The sequence below is a fragment of the Choloepus didactylus genome, chromosome 7 (assembly GCF_015220235.1).
Source record: "Choloepus didactylus isolate mChoDid1 chromosome 7, mChoDid1.pri, whole genome shotgun sequence".
In the NCBI taxonomy this organism is placed as follows: Eukaryota; Metazoa; Chordata; class Mammalia; order Pilosa; family Megalonychidae; genus Choloepus; species Choloepus didactylus.
This window is the reverse complement of record NC_051313.1, coordinates 39914365-39922005: the sequence shown is the minus strand read 5'-3', so window position 1 is coordinate 39922005 and position 7641 is coordinate 39914365. Positions and strand designations below refer to the sequence as shown.

General features: G+C 44.9%; 1 long non-coding RNA gene across 4 annotated transcripts; it reads right to left on the bottom strand.

Annotated features, from left to right (window-relative positions):
• Positions 1–2698: 2698 nt before the first annotated feature.
• LOC119539846 lies at positions 2699–7558 on the bottom strand. Of its 4 annotated transcripts, none has more exons than XR_005217954.1 (4): positions 7225–7558; positions 4498–4645; positions 3745–3817; positions 2699–2954 (listed from the first exon to the last, which is right to left on the bottom strand). It is a non-coding gene; the product is annotated as an uncharacterized LOC119539846 (long non-coding RNA). The 4 variants fall into 4 exon arrangements; XR_005217955.1 differs by lacking the exon at positions 7225–7558 and adding an exon at positions 4907–5089; XR_005217956.1 differs by lacking the exon at positions 7225–7558 and having other exon boundaries at positions 3745–3847; positions 4498–4755.
• Positions 7559–7641: the final 83 nt, after the last annotated feature.

Here is a 7641-nt window from a genome sequence, read left to right as displayed (position 1 = left end):
GGTAGAGTCCAAGACAGCCCCTCTGGATACTGAATTTTGCTTTGTAGCAAAGAGCGTTTGGGGCAGATTTAGAGCAACTAAATAAAATTTCTGAACACTTTAGATGGACTTGTAATTCCTCTTCAAGGAGGCTCTCCTTGTCTCCTTGTCTTGTCTTTCTTTGGGAACCCCTAAAAGAGAAGAGTTTAGTTGTGGCTAGGACAGGATATTTTGAATCAGATTTGGTTGCGTCTTGTCCTGTGGCTATTGCCGCCTGCTGACAGCATGCTTAGCCCTGCTCGTGAAATTAAACAGCCCCTGTTCTAGCAACTGTCACCCACGTCAGGACAGCAAGTCTTACACCACCCAGCTGGAGTCCTGCCCTGGGGCACAGATTCAAAGATCTTAGCCAGAAGCTCTTCATTAAGGCAAGCAATAAAATTTTTTTAAATTACTTTGGGAAGTAGAGTGGGGTATGGTTAAATTAAACAGAGTAAAGTTTGTTTTACATTCATAAAAGCAAAATAATGCATTCATTGGGTGTCTACTATGTGCACAGAGCTCTGGGTGTGAGGAAGCTACAAAGTGTGCGCACAGCTTGTCCGGTCTTCTAGCAGTTTCTGATCTTCAGCCTTTCCCTGGGAAAGGCTTTTATGGCACAGTTGAATACCGGGGACCAGGGAGCAGACAGTTACTGGATCCAGAGAGAAAAAGCAGTGTGGAAAGGGCCACCTAATGGACTCTAACAGGAGCCGTGATGCAGCTAAACAGGGCAGCCCCGCTGCGAGGAGCAGTGAAATCAACGGCCCACAGCACCCGGACTTTGCTCTCCTGCTGGGGCTCTCACGCTACAGCCACCAGAAGCCGGGGGCCATGGGGTCAGTGGATGGCGCCCTATAGATCAGCCTCTCAGTGCACGAGCAGGGCAGAGGATGGGACCTAGAAGAGCCAGTGGGAGACCCCAAGCACACACACAGTACCCAGAAGCTTCCAGAAGGCAGGGACTAGGTGTTACTCATCTTTCTATTCTGGGGTCTGGCAATTATTAGGCATGTAATATGTATTTTTCTGAACACATGTATGGACAAAAGAATGAATGAGCGTGTACAAACAAGCATGAAACTGTAGCAGTACCAGGTGAAATGAGATTACATCCTACTACTTCTGTATTGGAAAGTGTCATAGGAGAGTGAGCACACTGTGGTGGAAGCCATGGAAATCGTTTCATGGAAAGAGTAGGAAAGCTGGATATTAAAAGACACGTGGTAAGTTCAGAGGAGACTGCATTCCAGGTGAAGGAAGTAGGATAAGCGAAAGCCTGGGAAGGAACGAGCAGTTCTGGGTTAAGGAAACAGTAGCCCAGCCTGGCTACTGTTTGCACAGATGGGGAGGTGTCAGGGTCCTTGGGGGGCAATGGGAAGGGGCTTGGGGCTTTTCCTACAGCCAGTGGGCAGATGCTGGGACCCCAATGACTGAGCAGGTAGTGGGCAGTACAGGAGGGACAGAGACCAGGGGTTCCTGATAGGGACACCTGGAATCACAGGCACGGAAGGAAAGGACAGGATGGGAGTGCAGGAGGTGAGAAAGAAGTGGGGGTGCAGTTGGGTTGGGAGTGGGGAGGGCCAGTTACCAGGAGAGGTTGAGTCTGAGGAGTCGGGGAGTCACCTGGTGACCAGAGCCTGCCCAAACGTGGCCCTGGCCGCCTGAGTCGTGGTCTCTGCCAGGCCACTTCGGCCACCAGGTGCCAAGGCCACGGGAGGGCTGGGGCAGGCTGGGGAGGACACTCCCTTCCCCAGCCCAGCAAGGGTCATTGCTACTGAGGTCTTAACACAGAGATTCAAGGGCCTCAAACCTTGAAAGTCCCCGGTGAAAAATCTTCCATGGTGCAGGTGGAAGGGGAGTCTGTTAGCCAGTCCCCTGCCTCCTTTAGCCCTCAAGATAGATCTGTGACTCTGGGGGGAAGCGTACCCCTGGCCCCACACATCCATCTGCACTCAGCGAAACCAGCAGAATAAGGGTTAAAAAACAGGGATCTAAATTCCCCAGGGGACACAGCCCCTCCCCATCCATCTTTCCTACTGGCTGGTGAGAACCCACACCTCAGTGAGGCCACACATTGGGTCCTCAGAGGAAAAACCAAGCCTTCTGTTTGCTGAGACCAGCCTGCTGCTCTGCCATTGGAATCGGGAAGGATTGGATGGTTTAAATCAGCAACTAATATACCCAACAGTTATGAGGGGGCAGTTATCTCCAGGCCTCCCGAGCTCTCCTCTTTGTCACTTGCTGCCCAGCTAGATGAAGACCCTCTTTGACACCTGGCCTGGGTGCCAGAGCCTGACATGTGAGCTCCCAGGAAAGGTTTTCCCTAGAAAACCCTGGGGACCACATTGGCTCCACGGTCACAGCTGAAAAGATGGAAGATGGAAGGAGAAAGACACCAGAACTAATATCTTTGTTAATTTTCCAAAAAAAAAATGAAGAGAAAGAAAGATTACTTCCTTTAAATAAGTTAAGTGAAATCCTATTTATTTGAGCCCAGAGTTTCTTCAGTCACCCGCTAAACTAATATTAACTGAGCACCTGGTACATGCTGGCCCCGGGGTGGGCATGGAGGACCAAGACGCCCGAGACGCAGCCCTGGGTCTGTTTCAGAGCCTCAGACTGGTCAAGTAACAGCCTGCATTCGTTTCCTCAGGCTACTGGAACAAATCACACAAACTTGGTGGCTTACAACAACAGAAATTTATTTTTTCATGGTCCTGGAGGGCACTGATCCAAGATCAAGGTGTCAGCTGGCCACACACCCCCTGGAGGCGCTAGGACAGAAGCCTTCCTTGCCCCTTCCAGCTCCTGGTGGCTCCACGAGTTCCTTGTGGCTGCATCCTCCATTCTCTGCCTTCGTCTGCGCATGGCTGGCCCTCTCTTCTCTCTGCGTGTCTCTTATAAAGACACTTGTCACTGGATCTAGAGCTCACCTGAATAAACCAGGATAATTGCAACTTTAATTCATCTGCAAAGACCCTTTACCCCAAAAAGTTCACATTCACAGGTTCCAGGAGTTAGAGGATGGACATACCTTTTGGAGGCATCATCCAACCCACTATACCCCCTTCCTCTTCATTTTCTCCCTCCCTCTGGATTTTCACACTCAGCATAGAAACATTTTCAAGGTGCCTCACCACAAGAAAGTTAAATCCTTTCTAGCCCATTACCCTTTTGATCGGTGCCATCCATCCTTTTGCTCCTTCACTTTACCATTGAACTTCTTCAAACAGCCGTCTGTATTTGCTACTTCCATTTGACTTACCACTTATCAGCACCCCCCTCACCACTTACTTTTCAAAGTAACTTATTATGATGATATATTTCCAGCATAGAGAATAGTATAGAGAATAATGTGATATTTTAGTTGTTTACCGTTTTCTCCCTCTTACTTTTTAATGTTTGGAATTTGGCTTTCACCTTCACCACTGTTGTCCAACAGTTTTCTCAAAGATCACCAGCATCGATCCTCAACTTTTTCAGCCCCTTTACCAGATCAGATCCTGTCCACTACACCTCCTTAAAATTCCTCCCTTAGCTTCCTGGATCCTGTTCTCTTCTGGCTCTACTGTTTCTCTGACCATGTCTCCCCTGTTTCTTACATCAGGGTTTCTTCAAGGACCTGCCTCAGTTTCTTCTTAGTTCTCATTGTCCCCTTGGAAAGCTCCTGTGTTCTCATCCAGTTTTATGGTTTCAACTGATTCCTCAGTGCAGATGACTTACCTTTAAAGCTGCAGCCTGGACCTGTCTCTGTGTCCTTGGCCCACATCTCCAGTTGTCTTCTGGGCATCGCCACCTAGATGTTCCATTGGTACCTCAAGTCAGTCTGTGCAAAAGAGAGCTCTTAATCTCTTTTTTCAAACTGAGGGATGCACTTGCTTCCCCCCATGTTCTCCCTTTCTTCATACATGACACCACCATCCTCCCACTCACCCAGCACAGAAATCTTGACACATCTTTGCCTTCTCTATCCAATCTGGTCCTGTAGCTTTTACCTCTGCTGTGCCTTGTCCATCTGTGACATATTTTCCACTCTCTCTTTTCCATTCTCTCCACCACTCTCCTGATGCTACTGAGACTAGGGTGCACTCTCCCATGTTTCCCAGCCTCCAGTTTCTCTCTTTTCTGGAATGTTTCACACATTGTTAGTAATTGTTCTCCCTAAACACAGTTCTGATCAGGGAACCTGCTTAGCTCCCCAGTACTAGAATAACATCTACACTCCTTAGCTGAGCCTTCAGGGCCCTCCCTGAACTGGCCCTGCCCCACCTTCCTGATCACCATGTCCCCTTTGCTGCATCTGATCAGATGACCCGCCTGTCCTCTGCAGGCCTCCTGCAGGCACCCCTCCTGCCCTCCTCCACTCAAAATACGGGTTTCATAGTCTTCTAAAAGACTGCCTTTGTTTCTGTTTAAAAAATAAGAGATACTGACTGAAGAGATGACTGCCAAATTCCACCAATTGGAGTCACCCACCTCTTATTTCCTGTACCAAACAGCAAATGCACCCCAGATTCTTTTTATCTGACAGGGTCACAGCCAGGACTTTGTTTGCTCATGGAATTCACAGCTTGGAGCGGAACCATTGCCTTCTGAGGACTGCTGCCTCTGCTTGGTGACTCACCTGTGGGGACAAGCATCAGAGTTTCTGCTCCTAATTTCTGTAACTCAAAGGGGCTCTGGTAACAGATAAGATGGTAACAAAAACTTATCACTTCACATTTGGAACCCGTGAGTGAGAGCTCCGGGAAATCAAGCAGAGCTCAAGACTGTGATGCAGAAATTCAGAGGGGACTTCATCCCACAGAAATAACTGAAGACACAAAGAGGTGCTTCATTGGGAGCTAATTTTTGTGCATTTCAGTCCCTGAGCCCTTGACCTTACCAGGAGATGGCATCAGAATCCTTTTCACGAAGTCCCCATACCTCACCAGCCCAGCCACACCAAAAGGGAAGGATTCTTTTGGAAAACCTAGTGCGGCATCCTTGAATCCATTTGAAAAGAACCAAGTAGCGTCTCTTCCTATCTGTGTTACATCTGAACGTTTAGATTCTTCTTTTGGATCCCTTCTCCATTTAGTGCTATTTCTGTCCATGAGGCAGTGGAGATTTTCAAAAGCAGCTGAAGCTGCAGCTGCTGAGGTAGCAGAAACACTTTGAGCACTGAAAACCCTCAACAATTCAACCAGACTTGGGGTTGGGGAATTTTACTTTTTCTTGGTAGAGAAAGAAGTGTGGCTTTTTTTTTTTTTTTTTTTTTTTTTTTTTTTTTTTTTTTGCATTTTTTCAAATCTCTTTAATGCCTGGCTTAATGAAAGGGAACTAGATTCTCATATCTGCCTGTTTTCAGTCAATTATTTTGTTGAAGAATTTGCAGAAAATCCAGCTTCACACAGATTTGTAGAATTTTAATAACCTTTACAGATAATTGTGGATATTATTCTTGATACTATCCATAACTCAACAAAGGATAGTTTAAATATTATTTGAAATGTAAAATCTGAAACCATATCAATGAACTTTTTGTACTCTAAAGTTACATTAAAATTAAACTAAAATCCATTGGACTTCAGTGGAACATCATGCACTGGTCATTTGGAAAGTTTTGTTTCACTGAGTTACGCACATTTTCCAAATGGTGACATATTCATAACGTAGTATCAAAAGATCACATTTGTTAATATCACCACCAATTTCTAGAGAAAAAGCCTTTAAGTATTGGGAACTCTCAAGTCCATGGTGGCAGATGACAAAATCTTAATTTTCCCTTGAAAGCTGAAACTTCATAATTGCAAACAAATATTGTCAGTTGTTTTCCTAGAAGTAACAGTCTCATTTTATTTTCAGGAAAATGCTAAATATGAATATGAATAACCTTAGTTTGTCACTTGTTCTTTGAAGTAAAAATGGAAAAAAAGCAGCTGGATCAGCCCACAACTCATTTGCACAGAGTTCTTTTCCTTGAGACAACCATTGTAGTGTGCTAGGCAGCAGAAATGCTTTATGCATACTTCCCATTTCTTCACACAGAATGTTAAAAAGATAACCTGCTCAAGCGTTAAGATTTAATAAGGTTAATAATTTTAACTTTCATGAATAAACTGTTTCTTAAATGAACTGGCTGAAATTGTTTTTTTGTTTTTTGTTTTGTTTTGTTTTGTTTGTTTTTTTTAACTTTGAATGCATAGCAGTGAAGAATATAATGATTATTCTAATATAATTTGGTGCCACTGCCTTGATTCATGTTAAGGCACAACATTTTTTTCCCACTATTGCTTTTGCACCATCAGTGCAACTGTCAACACCATGGGAAAAGTCAAATGATATCTTAGTGTTGTGAGAATAGTTTTAACCTTATGGACCCCCCTTGAAAGGGTCCAGTGTGGCTTTTATATAAATCCTGGACTTGAATCACACACTGGAAGTTAATAGTTGTGTCACTTTGGGAAAGTTATTTAACCTCCCCCATCCTCTGTTTCCTCATTTGTAAAATGGGAGTATTGGGATTACTTTGTAGAGTTGTTGTAAAGATTAAAAGTAATAATATACAAAGGTCCTAGGTCAAACTATCCATTCAAACTCAACTTATTTTTAACACTGTAAATTTGGGTGAAAAGAAGGACCAAGTTGTCCTACAATTTAGAATCCTTTTTGTGCTTACAAGCTTCATGAGGGATTTTTATTTAAAAAAAAAAAAAGAACTACACTATTAGATAAGCAAATCTGTGTCCTTCCTCCAGATTTGTGTTCTACGAAGGCACACTTGGGGTTGATCTGCTTTAATGTTCTCACCTATTTAATAATCTTTTCAATCACTCCTTAGGTGTGACTCTGATGATAATTATATTTAAAAGCAAAATCTTCACTTAATATATTTTGTCACATTTTCCCCTGTCATGTGCAAGGAGCTTTTCACTCCTGGGATAGATGAACCGAGGACGTTCCCACTGTTTCCAGGACAGTGTTGGAATTTTTTCTGAGGAGCCACCTGTCCCCTAATCTTGGCTCCTGTGGCTGGGTGAGACTTCACTCCCCAACTCTGGAGTTCTCGTTGGAAGCAATGCAAGTGAGAAGACAGTGGAACAACCACCTTTGAAGTAAAAGAAGAAAATCTAGAATTATCTTCTCAGCAAAAATATCTTTCAGAAACAAAGGGGAAATAAAGACTTTTTCAGCTATACAAAAGCTGAAAGAATTACTCACCGGCAGACCTGAAATACACGAAATGGAGTTTTGTTAGGAGATACCAGAGCGGCCTTTAGTCTAGGGCTAATTTACCCACTGTTGAGGTAAAACCCTTCTGAGAACTTGATGTCCTGTGAGTTTCATGGTTTTCAACTCTGACTGGTGGGAACAGGAAGTATTCCCAGCGCTATATGAGCTCCAGGGATTGTTATCTCCAGTCGTCGGGAGTTCTTTCCCGGGCCTCAGGTAGTCTCCTCACAGGCACTGTTGATCAGTACTCGGCTGAGTGTTGAAGGCGTCTCTCTGCAGATGTCCAGAGTTCTGCGTGCAGCTCTGTGCTGTCCAGCGCTCTGTCCTGTGAACGCTAGCCACCTTGCCGCCACCCCCACCCCACCCCCCGCCCTGACTCCCAGCTCTATCTCTACTCGGGGAGAC